Source organism: Protopterus annectens, chromosome 7.part0 (assembly GCF_019279795.1).
Source record: "Protopterus annectens isolate FY-2018-M chromosome 7.part0, PAN1.0, whole genome shotgun sequence".
Classification (NCBI taxonomy): Eukaryota; Metazoa; Chordata; order Ceratodontiformes; family Protopteridae; genus Protopterus; species Protopterus annectens.
The window spans coordinates 749,531,153-749,552,469 of NC_056739.1; positions in this window are offsets into that span (position 1 = coordinate 749,531,153).

The window sequence follows — 21,317 nt, forward strand, 5'->3', positions numbered from 1 at the left end:
AGATGTTATTGTTGAGAATTAAGTCAAGAAGTATACAAATTAGCCTAGGATTAGTTTTTTCTTCCTTAAGAAATCTTCTGATGGCTTCAACCCCATAATCATTGGGTATAGATGTAAAAAGGCTGTTAACATCTAAAGTCACCAGTAATAGACTCTCAAAATCATTTACATTGTATGTAGCTTCATATAATCGCTGTAAAAAATCTCCCGTGTCTTTGATAACTGTGTTAGCTTTAGGAATCAATTTCTTGAGCTTTTTCTCAACAAATATCGAAATAGGCTCAGTCAGCCATCCTCTTCCTGCTACAATGGGATGTAAGGGAGGTGATATTAAGGTCTTATGTATCTTTGGTAGACCATTAATAGAAGTTACAGTAGGATGCTCTACCTCAAGCTCATATTGTTCTTTGTCAATGATTCCTACTCCTCAAGAGGTCATATAAAGCATTTTTCACTCTTTGCTTCATCAAGTTCAGTTCACTCTTACTAATCTCATGATATGTCTTATCGTTCAACATCTTTCTCATTGAAAAAGAATAGGTTTCGGCATCCATTATTACCACTGCTCCACCTTTATCTGCTGGTTTAGTAACTATATAATTTCTTATCTTTAGTTCTTTCAATGCTTGATTTTCATCCTTGGTTAAATTGTAGAATTGCTTGATGTCCTTCAAGAATGCAACTGCAGTCATAACATATAGGTTGTCCTGCCTCAGGCAGCCCTCGGTCGGCCGAATTCCAAAGTCTGGGTCTGGCGTCGGCTGGTGTCGCCTCCTCTCCGACGTCACAACGGCTGGAGTATAAAGGCATCGGCCGACGCCATCTTCTTCAGTCTTTCTTGCCGTGCGGTGCCCGAAGCAGAAGCAGTTGTAAGTGCTGGTTGGTCAGCTCCTGTGTTTTCAGTACCGAAGTCATCTAAAAGCTAAGTACCCCGTTGGGGAACATTTATTCTTGCCTCAGCCGATGTCAGAACAAATTGAGAAAGTTAATAATTGTTTGTCTTGTGGTAAACAAATACCTCATAAGGACTTCCATTCTCTCTGCCTTCCTTGCCTGGGCCCAGACCACGACGTCTCAGCCTGTGCTGCCTGTGCTTGCTTTAATAAATGCACTCTCAGGCGCCGGGCAGAATTCGCCGAGGACTTTTTCGGTGAATCTTTTGCGTATAACATGCCGTCGGATCATCCGACAACCCAATCTGCTAAACAAACGCAAGGACTGGGACAGACATCTTCGGCCCGCGTCCACTACCGATGCTACTCCCAAACCCTCTGCTAGTGCTCTGGTCCCTTCGGAAGTGGTAAATCAACCGCTCCAGGCCGACGACACAGCGTTAGCACGACCCTCTGTCTCTGAGATCTCTCCGGTGCCGGTTGTTGATTTTCCTCCAGAAACCGAAGTTCTGGATCTACCCGATACCATTTCTGTGGACAAGGTTACGCCTGCACGTGGGGCTGCTAGGCCTCCTGTATCCATGTCCATCAAGGCCTTTGCACGTGCTAAGGCTGCCAGTCAGGCCAAGGCCCATCCTAAACCTACTGCCCAGGCCCCTTCATCTGATAAGCAGATCATGTCTCTGGCTGCTGATCTTATTTCCCTTAGGGGTTCTCGGCCACCTGCAGAGAAAAGGCCTAGAACTGAGCAGGCAGACTACCTCTCTTCGGATGAAGCCTCTGGGGATTCTGAACATTCTGATACCCAAGAAGAATCCTTCCAGGCCTACGAGGACTCTGATGCTGAAGAATCAATTCCCTCTGCCTCCCCTTCAGAGGATTTCTCTTTTGGTGAAGTCCTGCATTCCATGAGGGAACATTTTCAATGGCAGGGTCAGGAATTCTCTGACTCCAGGAAGAGGCTTCATACCTTCCTCAAGCTTCCCCAGCACAAACCTTTGGCTATTCCACCTGTTATGGATGTTTTGAATGATGTTTACTCGGACTCCAGTGCTAACCCTGATTCTCTTCCTCCTGCTCCTGTCAAGCCGGACAGATATTATAGGGTCCTTGACACTCACAAGCACCTTTTTAAGGCCCACTCTGTGGATCTAGAAACTATTTCACAGGGTCCCAAGGGAGTGGCTACCTCCTCTGCCAAAAACCCACTGCCAGCGGACAGAGAAGCAAGGTCCCTGGAGAGATGGGGTAAAAAAGTATATACCTCTACTACCCTAGCCATGAGGTCACTTAACTGCCTTTTTCACATGTTTCAGTACCAAGATTTTCTCCTGGATGATTTACAGAAAAAGTTAACCTCTCCTGAGCCTATTGATAAAAAGGTATTGCAGGATCATATACATAACACTCAGCAGGTTAATAACCATTTTCTTCAGTGTGGTTATGCACTGGAAGCTTCATGTAGGGCAGCTATGACTGGGGCTGTGATGCATAGACATGCTCGGTTAAAGGATCAATCTTTGCCTGACCATGTTAAAGTAAAGTTACTGGATGTACCTTAGGAAAAACAGAAGCTTTTTGGTGCAAATGCACAAGATGTATTGAAATCCATAGAAGAAAAAGCAAAGTCAGTACAGACAGTCAAGGATTTCCTTCAGGTTCAGCCTCCCAGGTTCAGCAGAAACTGGCCCTCAAAGAATTGGTCCTTCCCCGGCTCTGACAAGTTTCAAAGAGGAAAAAGCAGACGTGCACGAGGTAGAGGGCAATACCGAGGATCTTACAGGGGCCGCCAATGACAACCTCCAAATCAAAGAAGTGGCGCAGACAGTTCAGCTGCACCACAAGGACAATCACAATGACTTGGCTTTCGTCCCGCCTACAAAGGTTCAAAGAGAAGCACCTTTGGGCGGAAAATTATCCTTATTCTCACAAAACTGGCATATCTTAACCAAGGACAACTGGATTTCTGGATTTGATAGACAAAGGTTACAGATTCCGCTTCCACACATTACCAATAAGACAAGGCATGCTAAACCTGCCACATCATCAAAGGGCAGAGGCACTCTCTCAAGTTTCCAAGCTGTTAAGTATAAAAGCAATAGAAAGGGTCCCTCCTCAGTAGCAAGGCCAGGGATTTTATTCAAGACTGTTCCTTGTTCCAAGAAAAGAAAACAAATGGAGACCCATACTGGACTTGTCATCTCTAAACACTTTTCTCATAGTGCCAAAGTTCAAAATGCTGACGCTGCAGCAACTCCTTCCCATGTTGGGCAAGGGGTCTTGGCTGGTCACTCTGGACCTCAAGGAGGCATACCTGCATGTCCCAATCAGACAAAGCTGCAGAAGATACCTCAGATTTCTTGCAGGGACAGAGCATTTTCAATTCTTAGCATTGCCGTTGGGCTTATCTACTGCGCCCGGAGTGTTCACGAAATGCCTGGCATCAGTAGTGGCACACTGCAGACTGCAGGGGATTCAAATATACCCCTACTTGGATGACTGCCTCATACAAGCAGACAACAAACAAACCTTAAAAGAAAATTTGGACTATGTCATGCATCTACTGCAGGCCTTGGGATACACAGTCAACATTCAGAAGTCAAAACTGCTGCCATCCCAACAGATAATCTTCTTAAGAGCCAAACTGGACACACAAAACCAAATGGCCTACCTCACAGAGGAAAAACAGCAACAATTACCAGAGTACTTCAAAGGCCTAGCAAAACTATCCCAGCTGACTGCAAAGAAAATCCTGCAGGCCCTGGGGTTCATGGCATCTTGCATCCTTCTGATACCCTTGGCAAGACTTCATATGAGAAAGCTGCAGTGGTATTTAAAAAACTTATGGTCTCAACACAGCCACAGCCTAGAGGACATAATCCCACTTATTCCATGTCTGCAAAAAGAATTTTTATGGTGGGCTCAAGCCAGTCGGATAAACAAAGGCATGTCTTTCAACAGACCTCACGCAGGTCAAATGATTACAACAGACACCTCAGACCATGGATGGGGGGGCACACATGGAGGGCAGATGCATTCAAGGGCAATGGACGCCAAAGGAAAGGCATCTGCACGTAAACCAAAAGGAGATGTTGGCAGTGATACATGCAATCGAGACTTTCGAAAAATCATTACAACAAGGGCATTTGCTAATAAGGACAGACAACACCACTGTCATGTGGTACATAAACAAGCAGGGAGGCACTCATTCTTATCCCCTCTGCAGACTAACAATGCTTCTCTGGGAAAAATCCCTGAGCCTGAAGATACATTTACAATCCCAGTTTGTACCAGGCAAGGACAATGTACTGGCAGACAACCTGAGCAGAAATTTCATGGATCCACATGAATGGATGCTGCACCCTCACATTTTCTCTCAACTGACAAAGACATGGGGAAGACCGGATGTAGATCTTTTTGCTTCCCACTTGAATCATCACCTGGAAAAATTCTGTACAAGGACTCACCATCCTGTGGCCTGCAAAACGGATGCTCTCTCCTTCAGCTGGAATTCTCTAAAAATGTATGCATTCCCTCCTCTGCCTCTGCTGACCAAGGTGATACTGAAGATCAAAGCAGAACAACCAACAGGCATCTTGATAGCTCCAGACTGGCCAAGGCAACATTGGTACCCATTGCTATTGACCATAACTCTGACCGAACCATGGCCTCTGACCCTATGGCCCCTGCTCCTAACACAACACAATTACAGGACTGCACATCAAGACCTGGAAACATTCCATCTGACAGCCTGGAGGCCAACATGACTTCTCCACCTAATTCTCTTTCAAAATCAGTTCAAGAAATCTTGCTGGAAGCACGCAGACCTTCTACCAGAAAAACCTATTCAGCCAAGTGGAAGAGATTCAGCATCTGGAATGCCAACAGGGGTCAGGACACAGCATTACCGAGTATACCTCAGATTTTAGAATACTTAGCGGAACTATTTCATACTGGACTCTCATACTCTTCAATAAAGAGTCATGCCTCCGCAATCTCAGCAAAATACAACTGTGACCCTCCAGTGTTTTCTCATCCTCTGCTAAGACAGTTTCTAAGAGGAATAAAGAATATCAAACCTCCCAGAAAGCAGACAGTACCTGCATGGGACCTCAATTATGTGTTGGAAAAATTAACTCTTCCTCCATTTGAGCCAGCAGCAACTTCAGAAATGCAATTTCTTTCATGGAAGACGGCCTTCTTTTTGGCAGTCACATCTGCAAGAAGAGTTTCAGAGATACAGGCACTCATGACAGTGCCTCCCTTCCTCATTTTTCATCAAGACAGTGTTTCTCTAAGAACCAATCCTACATTCATGCCAAAAGTTATTTCCAGGGTGTCTCTAAATCAAGCTATTCACCTGCCTACATTCTTTCCCAATCCTCAAAATAGAGGGGAAAAACTACTGCATACTTTGGACATACACAGACAACTACGTTACTACTTGGACAGAACTAAGGCCACCAGAAAGTCTGACCAACTGTTTGCAGCCTATGCTGCTGGAGTGCAAGGAAGAGCAATCTCCAACCAAACAATTTCAAAATGGATTGGACAATACATCAGATTCTGCTATTCTTTCCATGGAAAGGGTGTGCCAGCCAATATTAGGCCACACTCCACCAGAGCTATAGCCACTTCCACAGCTTTCCTAAGAGGAGTGGCAACAAAGGACATTTTAGAAGCTGCTACATGGAGCTCCGTGCATACATTTACCAAGCACTACAACTTGCCTTTATACTCCAGATCCCGAGCAGGCTTTGCTTCGGCAGTCCTGCAGGGGATTTTAGCTACACCATCCTTAGCATAGTTCCATCCACCCCCAGCTTGGCTATGGTATTCAACCTATATGTTATGACTGCAGTTGCATTCTTGAAGGACATAGTACAGTTTTGTACCTACCGTAAATGTAGATGTCCGATAGATATGCAACTTCAGTCGGATTTTCCCACCCTCCTACCCCTCTGAATCCTACTTTTTGGGTCCCTACCCCCTTTTCCCATTAGCTGGGGGTATTCCCTATGGTGTATCTGTTTATTACTGTTGTGCATGTTTGGGATTATTTTTATCCATTTACCAAATTTAGCCTTCCTAGGAGGGCACCTGGCGTCTGGGGCAAGAAACACTGAAGAAGATGGCATCGGCCAATGCCTTTATACTCCAGCCGTTGTGACGGAGAGGAGGTGACACCAGCCGACGCCGGACCCAGACTTTGGAATTCGGCCGACCGAGGGCTGCCTGAGGCAGGACAACCCATATGTTATGACTGCAGTTGCATATCTATCGGACATCTACATTTATGGTAGATACAAAACTGTACTTTCATATGCATCAAAACTGTACTTTCATATGCATCTGCCTCAATGCAGCCACTTCTTCTTCAATAGCACGTATAAAAGATTCAACAGCTGGTAAATTAATGGGAACAAAAGTGCTAGGCTTCTTTAGCATAATTTCTTTATCACCCTGTTTAACTTTATTATCATTCCCAAAAATATACTTAAAAGTAATGTTTCTACCAAATAATTTGAGATCTAAGAGAAACTCATCAAACAAAGAGTAGCTGGTATAAAGCTTAGACCTTTTTCAAGTAAATTCATTTGGGATTCTGGGAGTTGAACAGTAGACAAGTTCACAACTAGGGATTGGGCTGCACAATCTTCCTTTTCTTTCTTTCCCTGCTCAATGAACTTCCCATTTGAGGAGTCTTGTTCATAATTAAAAAAGGGAGTTGTTCAACAATAGGTGCATGTATTTCTTTCTTGCAAATCGCCCCCTAAGGGTTGTTCATCTTGTTCATGACTAGAAGTTATTGCCACCTCATCTGTAGTCACTGGTGAATCCAGGGATATCATATTGTCATCCAACAGACAAACGCTGCCATTATAACTTTATTCAACGAATTAGGTCCATTTCCTTGGTGTACTTGTACATTAACACAAAATTCTTTAGAACCAATTAACTTTGATTTATTTGTGCTAGTAGCTGCACTTATTTTCTCTTTTTCTTTATCTTTCTCTTTCTTTTGTCAATCCTTGTTTCTCTCCTTTTATCACTTTTTGAGTAAATAGTGTTCCTAGGCCACTCGAACAGCTGGCCACTTTTTATGTCATTGAAGTCTCTTGTCAATTTATTGCTCTTAATACTTTTCAGCTTGTTCTCATAAGCCAAAAGCTTATCTTGTAAGTTTTCCAATTTCATAGTCACTTTCAGAAAGGTTCATATTTTCTAGTTCCTTCTGGTTGTTCTCAATTAGGGAACTAATTTCTTGTTCTTGAGGTTCAAACAAATCTATCAGCAGCCTCATATAACTAAAACTAGTTTGTATATTGATAGCCTGCCACTTTGCAAGGAGATCTGAAAATGTTTTTCCATAGGTCGGCATACATTTGACTCTAAGCCCTCTTGGAATAACTTGATGGTGAAGGCAGGTTTCATGTGGAAGCGTGCCATTGTAATCTCTTCAGACGAAAAGCAGCATTCTCTACAGTCCTAAAAACAGTTTCAAATTCAGGATTCATTCCTGCTATTTCAGTTGTCATCATATTCTCATTTCTTCTTAGATCCAACTGTATAAGCATATTGCTTATACCAGATAAAAGTCCACTTGCAAATTTTCTTGCTTCCATATTATACCTTTAAAGGTGTGTACGGAACTTCCAATAGAAACAATGGAAAAAAAGGCAGAATAATGTTCTGTTTAAACTTGCGCAGCAAAATCACAACAATAACTAAGAGATGAGCGATGCACCACACCATAAAACGTATCTCGGTGATTTATTCAGTTATTATTTGTTATTAAGGACTTTGCATACACATTTTTAAATGCTAAAATGTTTTAATTATTTATATTTTAGTAAGATATGTTTTGTTAAATGTCTTCATAGAATTGCGCTTTTTGATGAGTGAACTTGGAATAATTCACTTTTTATTCTTATGAAAACGATAGGGAATACTTTTTTGATGCAAGTTCCCTATGTTTTGTCTAATGTCTAACGCAAACCAATGATTTCTAAGCAAGCAAAGTCTGATTTACATTTCTGCTTTCATTTGCTAGCTGAGAACAATGATGTTTGAGAAAGCGAAGTCTAATTTACATTTTCCATCTTAACTTGCTAGTCAAAGCTAATTAGAATAACAAAACACATTCGATGATGAAGTGCTTGTATAAGCACTTGTATTGGTTAGAGCAAAGGAGCTTGTTTACATGTTTTTTGTCATTGTCTGCTATATGCTTTATATTAGATTGAGATGTGGCTTTTGAATGTGGATCTGAAGAAGGCTTTGATAGCTGAAAGCGCTAATCCGTTTTGTTGTTTTTTGTCTTGAGATACAGCTCTGAATAAATTGCTGAGATACGTTTTATGGTGTGGTGCATTGCTCATCTCTTAGTTATTGTCATAGAAGAAGGGACAGCAACCGATGCAGGACCCAAGACTTTGTTAATCAGGCCGACTGAGGGCAACCTGCCAGTAGATTACCCAAATGTAATGACTGCAACAGTGAATACACTCTAACATCTATATTTATGGTAAGTCTACACAACTGTACTTTTCTTTTGAAATATTTAGACACGCACACTATAGACACCAGTGGTTGAAATAATAAGTTGCGATTCGTGGTGGCCTGTTGAGCTTTGCTTACAAGCTCAGCGTGACTTTTGAAACCTTTGTGTAGGAGAGTAAGAATTGCATTTTCCTCACCTCTAACATCACAAGTAACTTAGTTTCGTAAACATGGCCTAGCAGCACGTTCTCTTATTCATGACTTAAGCACTTTACTTTCATCAACACTGCTCTTCACCTCCTTTCTCCCTTACTTTCTCAGTAAACGTGGCAACCACATTTCTAACTGTTTCATCCTTCCTTTACTCAGTGTCACCATTTCTCCATTTATTTCACAACGGATGTATTCTACTCCCTTTCTTTTTATGTGGTCAAGTACCACCTGTCTGTTTTTTTTATGTACTCCACAACTTGACAATTGTTCTGTTTCTTCAGGTTGCTTTTAATGTTTTATAGTTTGCCCTCTTGAAATTCTACCAAATTTGTTTTAAACATTTTCCATCTCAAGAAGTTTAAACCAAATAGCTGCATCAAATTTTTTCCTGTTTGACTCTGTTGTTGTTGTTGTGTCTTTTGGCTTTTCCTGGTTGGGGGTCGCCACAGCGGAACTCCGGTCCGCTAATGATTGGCAGTTGATTTTTATGTGCTGAGTTGCCAGCCGTAACGCTCAACCTTCAACGAAGGTATGCCCATTCATGCATGTCTCCACGCAGAAGATGCTCTAGTTGAGAGTCGAACCGGTCAGCGTCTTACTGTGAGGCGACAACGCTACCGCCGCACCACCACCGCGGATTGTAGTCTTCACTATTTTGTTTTGGTTCTTAAGAAGCAAAAATATTCCTCAATTATTATTACAGAAGCACTTGGATGATCAGCTTTACTCTAGGATCTCAAACTGGTAGCTTGTCATTCTTTCATGAAATGTGTGCCCTGTTTGAGTGTGAAAGAGGGGTGTGTGTTTTTTTTTGTTTTTTTTTAGAAAAAATGCATTTTGCCTCTCATTGTCTGTTCTGCTTTATTTGCTCTGAATTCATTATCTAGCTAGCTGTTGGATAAAGTAGTGTATTTTTAAACTCTAGCAAGCTCTTTACTGTTTTTTTTTTTTTTTTACTTTGGGAGGGTAGTAGATTTTCCTTGTAGTGGGTAGTAGCCTGGTATGTGTATGTTGGGGAAATGCACTAGAGATTCCTGCATGTAGTTGTTTTATTGGCTGGAGGGCTTATCAATCAGCTTACCTTGTTTTAGTGCTTTTATAAATTCTGCACATGAGTGTCACTGCTCATTTTTACAAAGCGAAGTACTTTTTTTGCATAATCACTTTTTTATAAGCTGTTTAAAGTACACTGCTGTTATCCGGAATTACTATTGCCTTTCGTTAAGTTTGTGGTAGCATTTCACTTTGGACACTTGCTGTTTACATTAGAAGGACTAGAATTATTCCTCTAGTGTCAGTAGGTGTTTACCTGTATCTGACTTGGGAAGTGCACAAAAGGGCCCTAAGTTTAGTTATTTTATTAGCCTGAGGGCTCAATAGTCAGATTTCTGTATTTCCAATGCTGGTATTAATTCAGCACATTTGCATGGAGGTGCTCGCTGTGCCATTGCCCTGTACAGATGCAAAAATCAGGAAGCATTCCTTATTTTCATTATACTGTGAAGGGTTACTTGCTGTTTTTTTTTTTTTGCACTTTAAAGTTTAACTTTCAAACTACTGTAAGAGCTGCTGTTCTGCACTGAAATATGTTGTATGTTGGAGCTCTTCTCCTCAGGCCTCCACTGAAAAAGGGTTACTTAGCTCAGTTGGACAATCCCGGTCAACAAATGTAAAATAAATAAATAACTCTCAGAATGCGTCTCAGGCAGGTATGAGTCTAGCACTGAGCCAGCATTCTACCATCTCCAAGGATGATGCTCCAATACCAACAGAAAATGATTAACAATTGGCATAGCTACTGGCGTTATTTCAAAGGTCCAATACTCGTCAGTCTGGGAGGAAATGGTTAACAGGTCACGCTGCTTTGCCAGGGTCGATCTTCATCTGACACCTCTAGGCTTTCAGTTATTGACCAAAATATCCTCCACTGTAGTGCCTTTTTTTTTTTTTTTTTTTTTTTTAGGTTTCCGAATAACAAAAGCTACTCAGGACAAGCTAAAGGTAATGTTCATCGTGTTACCCTGCTGCAGTCATCACACTTGGGTTATCCTGCCGTCAGGCAGTCCCACAGTCGGCCTGAGTTCCAAAGTCTTAGTCCGGCGTCTGTTGCTGTCGCTTCTTCCCTGATGTCAGTGCGCCAGAGGTATACAAGAGGCATCCGACACCATTTTCTTCAGTCTTTCTTGCTGCGCAGTGCCGGAAGCAGAAGCAGTTCACAAGTGCCGGTCGGCCGACACCTGAGATTTTCAAATCGAATTTCAGTCCGAAGTCTTCAATAAAGCTAAGTACCCTGTTGAACCTTTTCTTGCCTCTGTCAGATGTCAGAAAAAGTTAACAATTTCATTTCTTGTGGGAAGTAAATACCTCATAAGGACTTCCATTCTTATTGTATTCCTTGCCTAGACCCAGACCACGACGTCACACGTTGGTTTTGTGCTAGGTTTAACAAGCGCACTATTAAACGTCGGTTTGATTTTGCCCAACATTATTTTGGCAGAAATTTCAGTTAGACCATGCCGTCGGAACTTCCGATGACTGGAATACATAAAAAGCACAAAGACAAGGACAGGCATCCGAAGCCCAAAACTGACTAGGCCTCTTCTAGGCCAGTCGCCGGTTCTCCGGTTTTCAGCGAGGCGCCTACGCAGCCCCTGACGACCGCTTCCACAGAACCACAGACCACCTCAGACTCCCATGTGGAGCTGGCTGGGCCCTTGGACACAAAGGTTTTCAGCCTACCGAAACTAACCCTTCAGAGGGAACCGAAGTAGCTGAGCAAACCACAGCTTCAGAGGGTGTTTTCAGACCTACCCAGTTAACCATTAAACCCTCCTAGTCTAAGCCCCCCCTTAAAAACAAAGAAATGGATACAACATTCTCCAGGACAGGCCTCCAATGCCTAAGAAACAAATGTTCAAAATGGCTGAAGACCTTATCACCCTGATCAGGGGGTCCCATCCCCCACCTGATAAAAGGCCCAGACTGGATGCAGACTATGAATCTTCCGACCAGGTGTCCATTTCTTCAGATTCATCCTCAGACCTAGGATACTCTTTCCTCAGCATCAGAATCCTCATAAGGGGGGTAATCAATTCAGTCAGCCTCTCTGCCTGAGGACTACTCCTTTGGGGAGACCTTACATACCAAGAGGGAGCATTTCCATTGGGAAGGCCAGGATTACTCATAATCCAAGAAAAGGCTCGGAGTCTTCCTTTTATTACCTCAACACAGACCCCTTGCTATTCCGGCAGTGTTAGATATTGTGGATGATGTGTACACTGAATCCAGCTTAAACCCTGACTCCTTACCTCCAGCCCCAGTTAAATCTGATAGATATTAGAGTCCCTGTCTCTCTCAAATTTCTGTATAAAAGCCCTGTTGCTGACCCTGAAACGATTTCTCAGGGACCCAAAGGGATTAAGGCCTCATCAGCAAAAAACCCAGTTCCCTCTGACAGATTCCAGAGCATTAGACAGATGGGGAAAGAAAGTATATACGTCTGCAACTTTAGCAATGAGAGCCTTAAATTGCCAATTTCACATGCTAAAATATCAGCAATTTTTGATGTCTCAGTTGAAACAAAAGATGCTTCCAGATTCAGATCCTCCTAATTTTAAGGAACTGCAGGATTTATTGCATGCAGCTTAACAAGTGGGAAAACATACATTGCAATGTGGTTTTGATTCCTTAGAGGTCTCCTGTAGAGCAGCAGTTACAGGCTCTGTCATTAGAAGACATGCTTGGTTAAAAGCACATACGTTACCAGATCATGTTAAGGCAAATTTATTGGATGCACCTTTGCAGCGGGATGTGTTTGGAGTTGAGGCAGAGGAGGTATTAAAGAAGATGGAGGATAAGGCAAAATCTATGCAAACGGTGAAGGGTTTCTTACAGGTTCAGCCTCCTCATTTTAGCAGAAATTGGCCAACAAAGAATTGGTCCTTTCCAGTCAGACAGACCTCAAAGGAGCAGATACAGACGTCCAAGAGGTAGAGGTCAAGCACAAGGTCCTTACAGGCCTCAACAATGGGGTACACCAGGCCAGAAAGAAGGGGAAGACAGGCCCCAACCATATAAAAAGCAGCCTCAATGACTTCCCACTACAGCTGCCAAACAGCTCTCTTGGCAGCCCCCTTAGGAGGAAAACTGGCACTTTTCTATCACAATTTGCATTGCATCACCAAAGACAAATGGGTTCTCAACATTGTATCTCAAGGTTACAGGTTCCACTTTCACACTCTGCCAAGGTTAAAAGGAATGCCAAGTCTGCCACCAAATCAATGGGCAGAGGTTCAAAAGCAAATTACTGCACTCATGGACATGAGAGCTATTCAAAAGGTACCACCACAGGTGCAAGGACAAGGGTTTTACTCAAGACTTTCTGGTTCCCAGAAAGGACAAAGCCTGGAGACCCATTCTGGATCTTTCTTCTCTAAACACTTACCTGGATGTTCCGAAATTCAAAATGTTGACACTACAGCAGCTTCTTCCCATGCTGGGCAAGAAAGCTTGGCTCGTGACTTTGGACCTCAAGGAGGCATACCTGCATGTCCCTATCAGACAAAACTGTAGAAGATACCTCAGATTCATAGCTGGTTCAATGCACTATCAATTCTCTGCACTGCCCTTTGGCTTATCTACTGCGCCCAGGGTCTTTACAAAGTGCCTGGCACCAGTAATTGCATTTTGCAGACAAAAAGGAATTCACATTTATCCATACCTGGGCAACTGCCTGATTCAAGCAGAGAGCAAGGACATTCTTCTAAAGCATCTAGCATTCGTAAAAAGTTAAGTTGCCTGGGGTACACAGTAAACGAAAAGAAATCAAAACTAGTGCCCTCACAAGAGATAATATTACTGGGTGCCAGCTTGAACACAACGGCCCAGATGGCTTATCTCACACCAGACAAGCAAGGACAACTGACTCAATACTTTCAATTGATGGCAACAAAGACCCAACTCCCTGCAAGAAAAATTCTGCAGGCCTTGGGCTACATGGCATCTTGCATACTACTAATTCCATATGCCAGACTGCATATGAGGAAACTACAATGGTACCTAAAGAGTGTATGGTCTCAACACTGTCAAAGTTTGGAAACAGTTATACCACTAATTCCTTGCCTTCAACAGGAGTTTCGATGGTGGGCTTAAGATTGTCACCAAGGGACAGCCTTTTACTCAACCCACAGCCAGGCAAACAATAACAGATTCATCGGATTATGCCTGGTGAGCACACATGGCAAGAAAATGTATTCAGGGCGAGTGACCCGCAGAGCAAAGGCATCTTCACATCAATCAAAAAGAGATGCTAGCTGTACAAAATGCACTTAGCTTTAAAGGACCTGCTGCATCCAGGACAACTACTACTACAGACGGACAACAACATCACATTTATGTGGTACATAAGCAAGCAAGGGGGCATACACTCGTACCCCCTCTGCAGACAGGCCATGAACTTGTGGAACACAGCTCTAGACTACCAAGTTCATTTGCAAGCACAATTCCTGCCAGGAGAGAAAAACACACTGGCAGACGACTTAAGCATAAACATCATGGATCCCCATGAATGGGAAGCATTTGCATCCCCAATGAACTACCAGCTACAGAAATTCTGCACAAGGAGTTACCATCCACAAGCATGGAAAGTGGATGCCCTCTCATTCAGCTGGAAAAACCTGCAAGTATACGCTTTCCCACCTTTACCTCTCCTTCAAAAGGTACTCATAAAAGCCAGGCAAGAAGAGCCAAAGATCCTGATTGCCACGCCAGCACTGGTACCCAATCTTAAAGAACTTGGCACAAGAACCACCCTGGATTTTACCTCGTAACCCACATTTGCTGACACAGCACAGCAATCGGATACATCACAGCCAGCTAAAGACCTTAAACCTAGCTGCATGGAAAATTCCTTAGTCAAGCAAGCAATGCCTCTCTCCAAAGCTGTTATGGAAGTCATTCTGGAGGCCAGAAGGTCTAGCACCAGGAAAGCCTATTTAGATAAATGGAAGGGTTTCTGTGCCTGGAACCAGGTGCACAGCCTTGACCCAAACATTCCTCAGATATTTCAGTATTTAACTGAGATGCTGGACAAGGGCCTCTCCTTCTCATCCATCAAGATCCACGCCTCTGCCATTTCTGCTCATTACAACACGGATCCACCAATTTTCTCTAATCCTTTGCTCAAACATTACCTCACAAGGGCTAAAAACATAAGACCGCTCCGTAGAGCACCCACTCCAACTTGGGACCTCAATTTTGTTTTGGAAAAATTAATTTTACCTCCATTTGAGCCAGCTAATACAGCAGAATTAAAATATATCTCTTGAAAACTGCTCTGCTACTGGCAATAACATCAGCAGGAAGAGTTTCAGAATTACAGGCACTAATGGCAGTGGAACCTTTCCTCATTTTCCACCAGGACAGGGTGTCTTTAATAACTAACCCTACATTTATTCCAAAGGTGGTATCAAGTGTGGCTCTAAACCAAGCTATTCACTTGCCAACTTTTTATCCAAAACCACAGAACAAAGGAGAGAGACTACTACTTTCTTTGGACATTCACAGACAGTTACGCTTCTACTTGGACAAAACCAAAGCTTTCAGAAAATCTGAGCAATTATTGGTAGCATATGCTGCAGGAGCACAGGGAAAAGCCATTTCAAAACAGACTATTTCAAAATGGATAGGACATTGTATATGTTTCTGCTATACACACTATGGGAAACCTGTACCTAGCAGCATTAGATCTCACTCCACCAGGGCAACAGCCACTTCAACTGCCTACCTCAGAGGAGTACCTACCAAGGATATTTTGGAAGCAGCAACATAGAGTTCTGTGCATACCTTCACCAAGCATTACCATTTACCTTTATACTCCAAATCAAGAGCTGGCTTCACCACTGCTGTGCTGCAGGGCCTTATAGCCACCCCTAATGCCTTATAGAACCAGCCACCCTACCTCAGCTTTGGGATTCCACCCAAGTATAATGACTGCAGCAGTGTAAAACGAACATAGTACAGTTTTGCACCTACCATAAATGTAGATGTTCGAGTGTAAACACTGCTGCAGTCCAGGTTACCCTCCCTCCTTCCCCTCTTACTTTCTGGTACGTACCTAGGTCTTCTACCCTTTTCTATCTATGGGGAGTATTTGCTGGTAACTAAAAACGGTTTGCTTTTCTTTTGTATACTTTACTAGCAATTTAAATTGCCTACCTAGTTGGGGGCACCTGACATCTGGGACAAGAAAAACTGAAGAAAATGGTGTCGACTGCATCTTATATACCCCTGGCGCACTGACGTCAGGGAGAAGGCGACAGCAACCGACGCCGGACCAAGACTTTGGAACTCAGGCCGACTGGAGAAACCGCCTGACTGCAGGATAACCCAAGTGTAATGACTGCAGCAGTGTTTACACTCATTTATGGTAGGTACAAAACTGTACTTTCTCTCCCTAGAAGAACTCTCCACAACTCCACCCCCAATTATCACCAAAGAACAGATTGCCTCTGCACTCTGTAAAGCTAAAAACATGTCTTCAATGGAGTCTGGTAATATACCAGGTCGCCTCTTAAAACAGCTTAAATCAGGACTTATCAGGGCAATTAGGATTTCTATTTAACAGCCTCTGGACTGGCTTTGTCCCAGTAGAGTTAGATGATGGCAACAGCCATTCCTCTGCAAAGGGGGCCTTCTACTGACCTAGAAAAGTAGACCCATAAGTTTGTCTAGCCTTCTATGTAAGGCCATGGAAAGAATAGCCATGGACCTGATAAATAATGATATAGGAAACCTCTAAATTCTGGAACAGTGCCATGCCTACTTGAATGTGGTGGATTTCTTTGAGAAAGTCACTAAAGCCATGGGTGAAGGTAAAATGGTACATACCATCTACCTCAACCTGGCCAAGGCATTTGACACAGTTCCTCACTCAAGTATTATAAATAAATTTGCAAACCTTGTTTTTAGTGCTGTATTAGCTGCTTTTCTGTGAAAAAAAAAACAGTTTCCTGTAACTGTTATAGTCCAGATACATATTTGCTGTGTCCAGGACTGTTTGTAAGCTTCTGAGCCCCCAAAGCCTTTCTGTGTTGGAGGGAAGCTTAGCTTATAAGTGGGAGTGGTAAGCACTAGGTAGTTATCTACCACAAGAGGAGTGGTTTCTGGCCCAGAAGTTGTAATTTATTGGCCATTTGGGCAGTTTTTCCATCTCTTTCAACTTTCTGGTTTAAAAGCCCATGTTTGCACTTGTTTCCCACCTTTCCTGTAACTAGTCTAGTCCAGATACATGTTTGCTGTATCCAGGACTGTTTGTAAGCTTCCGAGTCCCCCAAGCCTTTGTGTTGGAGGGAAGCCTTCTAGCTCATCAGTGGGAGTGGTAAGCACTAGGTAGCCTATCTACCACAAGAGGAGTAGTTTCTGGCCCAGAAATTTTAGTTTGACCATTTAGACAGTTTTTTCATCTTTCAACTTTCTGGTTTAAAAGCCCGTGTTTGTGCTTATTTCCTGCCTTTCCTGTAACTAGTCTAGTAAGATTTGCTGTATCCAGGACTGTAAGCTTCTGAGCGATGCCAAAGTCTGCTCTTAAATTTTTCCCTTCGATCTGTTAATTCTGTCCTGCACCTTTACTAGCTTATTAGTCTAGCACTTTACCAGACTTCTTGTAGCAATTATTGTAGCACACTTAAGTGCTACCAGCACTAAACGTTCTACAAGGAAACTGCACCAGTACTTAATGCCCATCCCTCCAGGCATGTCTAAAGGTCAGTTCCCTGTGCTTTATCCTATTAACCTGGTGAACTTGAGTATCCTGAAACAATGTAGCAACTGCCTCGTGTACACAGTCAACCCTCTTCTCTTACTCCCAACACGGGTCTATTTTGTGACCTTGACATTTCGTCACCTTGACATTTCGTGGCCTTGACATTTCAAAACACTGAAAACCCAAAGAATTGAAAGTGTGCTTCGTGTTTGGAATTGTTCTTGGATTGTGTTATTGGATCGTTTTACTACAATTCACTGTTATTTTCAGCTTTTTAACATTAGTGTTTCATGGCTCTTACCTTGGATTGGACATTCATTGGTGGGGAATGTGTGTCAGACATTGGAGTGGTGTTTTGTGTGTTTCATAAGATTGAAAACTACATTGCACAAGTAAATAAAATTCCCTCCACCTACGCCACCACCTAACTAACAAACACACTTTCTGCTACGTTTCCCCATGTGGGGTGCTCTGCCCCCACACCCCCTGTAAATTAAATATACCAACTCCAAGATCTCACTACAGTGGAAAAAAGTTAATTTCCTAATGGACTGCAGGGGGACTTGTTCCCCTGCAGAAACGTAGTAGAAAGTGTGTTTGTTAGGTGTTATAGGTGGAGAGGATGTTTATTTACATATACATTGTAGTTTTCAGTGTTATGAAGCAGACTTTCAATGTTCTGAGTTTTCAGTGTTATGGGTTTTCAGTGTGTTGGTCTCAGTGTTATGAAATTCAGTGTTATGAAATTTCAGTGTTATGAAGTAGATCCCCCAAGATTCAGACTTGCGAGAGACACATTTTTATGTCCAAATTGGAAGCCACGCACTCTCCAGCTAAGACAGGAATAGCTGGTCAAGAGGAGAAGGTCAACACTTGCACCACATAGAACATACAGCCCTCCAGAACACACACCAGCATTGCCTTCACATAAAAAATCACACACCCACCTTCGCTGAGGCTGTCAATAAATATCTACCTAAACACCAGAGACCTCCACTAATCACGAGATGCACAATTCTCCTAAATAGTGTGCCACTCAACCAAAGCCCCTAAGGCAAAACAGCATGCCCAACACACTAGTCATAAGTGACTCGATAGTGAGACACATTGATGTCCCACTCACTAGGTTGAATAAGGAGACAGTAACACTAGTCATAGGTGACTTGATAGTGAGGCATACTGATGTCCCACTCACTAGGTTGAATAAGGAGAAAGTAACAGTCAACTGCCTGTCAGGTGCCAGGATCCACCACATTAACATATCCCTCAACAACTGGTACAAATATGACTGTCATTGTACATGTGGGTGTGAATGACCTGAGACGCGTCTCCCTGGACTACATGAAAAGAGACATGGAGGAGCTCTCTGATTATGTAGCCCAGGCGGGTATGACCCTAGCCCTGAGCAGTATCCTACCAACATCCAGAATGATACCACAGTACAAGCAGAAAATGATTGATTTCAACAATTGGCTAAGTTTCTGGTGTCATTCTATGGATATCCAGCATCTGTCTGCCTGGGATGACATGACATGACTTGACAGACCTCTATGCTTTGCCAGAGATGGCCTGCATCTGTCACCCCTGGGCTTCCGGATACTGGCCAAGGCTCTTGCCACCCCTATAGTGCCTTTTTTTAGACAGTGTTCCAAAGACCAAATTACCACTGCAACAGCTGCAAACAAATGCAATTTGAAGGTCATGCTGCTCAATGCTGGACGTCTAAATCTCAAAATGCACTCACTCGAAGCACTCCTTAAAGTGGAAGAACATCGATATTTGTGCTGTAACAGAGACCTGGGTCAAGGCAGCAGAAAGCACCCCTGGGCAACAGGCTATAATTTATTCCACACCTTTCGACCCCAGAACTTGGACTGAAGCTCCAAAGGCAGTGGCGTTTCCATATTCATAAAGGATGTGCACTGGTGGTCCAACATAATGCATCAGGGCAGCTAACATTGAGTAAGACAGCAATTCAGATCGCAGCCTGCTATAGGTCCCCAACCATGTCCCAAGACTCGCACGTCATGTTCGTAAGCACTATGGAGAATATCAGGGTCCAACCTAATACTCTAATAATGGGTGACATCAACTATCCCTCCATTAACTGGGAAAACTACTGGTGCACCAATACACTTGCCCAACATTTCCTGGAATTCTTTAATTCCAGTGACCTGGACCAGCTCGTTCTTACCCCCAGTAGAGGTAGCAGCATCTTTCACCTAATCATTACTAACATGGGCGACCATTGCTCTACACCAATAGTCGACTCCTGCTTGGTTAGATTCGACCGCAAACTAATCACCTTGGAAATCCACATCTCTCCCACCTCCGCCCCACCACAAAGATAACCAGCATGAAAAACTTCTCCAACGCTAACTTTGGACTCCTAAAAACAGAGGTGGCTAACTTCGTGGCACCCTTGCAAACAGAGAATAGTTGCATGACCGCCAATCATACACTAATGCACTCCACAAACATGTACACAAATGCATGGATCTTGCCATACCCAATTGAATCAAGACTCTCTCCTCCAAAAAAAGAAGCCAGTCTGGTGGTCCCATGCAATAAACTACAACAGAAGAAGGACACTGATGCGGAATAAGGTGAAGTCCCAAGGCTGCAAAAGCTCCCTTATCAGCCTCAACAAAAAGTTGAGGTCCTTCATTAAATGCTCTAAAGCTAGCTATGAAAACAGAATTGCAGTAGATAGTAAAGACAACCACAGGTCCTTCTGTTATGTAAAGAATATCCACGGCAATACCCACATTTGAGCGAGCCAACAGATGTTGGCAATATAGTGGCCGACAGATTCAATGCCAACCTTACCGCCACCCCCCCCCCCAAGGACCAATCACAATACTGGTAGATTGCCAGGCACCCAGTATTACTGCTGCACAGGTTAAAACAGCACTGTCCAAGGCCAAGAATACAGTTTCTTATGGAACCTGTCAATATCCCTAGCTGTGTTCTACATGAACTATAGCGTGAACTGGTACCTCACCTGTGTACCCTGTTCAATCACAGCCTCACCTCAGGCTTTGTCCCTGTCAAATGGCACACTGCTACAGTCGTCCCTCTCCACAAAGGAGTGACTGCAGACCCAGGGAACTATCTCCCCATTAGCCTGATGAGTCTGATATGCAAAGCTATGGAACGCATCATCACGGACCTAATAAACAAGGATGTAGGGAATCTTCATACTCTTGATCCCACACAGTTTGGTTTTGTGAAGGGTATATCATGCCTGCTCAATTTGGTCGACTTCTTAGTCAGTCACCAGAGCTGTGAGGCAAGGTGGTTCATACAGCCGACCTCAGTCTGGCCAAGGCCTTTGATGCCATTTCCCACTCGGGAATCATAGAAAAACTCACTAAGCTAGGCATCAACCCCTATGACGCTAAGTGGGTTGCAAAGTGGTTCACAGATAGAACCCACTGTGTGAAAGCAGCTGACTGCAAGTCAGACTGCCGACCAGTCATGAGTGAAGTCCCACAGGGTTCAGTCCTGGGTCCTCTCCTGTTTGGTATCCATATCTTTGAAGTCCAGGCCATCAGGAAGGAACTCTGGCTGACACAGTTCAGACAATTGCTAGTTGGGAGCTATTTACTCTCCAAGTGATGTTGACATCCTACAGAAAGGCCTCATTGAGACCGACTAGTGTCAGAACCATGGCCTTAAGCTCAATGCCAAAAAATGTCATCATCCCCTTTGGGAAAAACCTGGTTCCCATGAATTGCCACATCGATGGTAGTCCACCGAACACAGAAGGGTGTTTAAGAGATCTGGGAACACAGGTTGACAGCAACCTCTCTTTTGACCACCATATTGCCACTGTGGTCAGAAAGACCTCTGTGGCACATCTCATTACTAATGGTTTTGCATCCAGGAGGAAAGAGATCATTGTCTCACTCTATTCTTCCCTCATTAGGCCAATCACAGAGTAC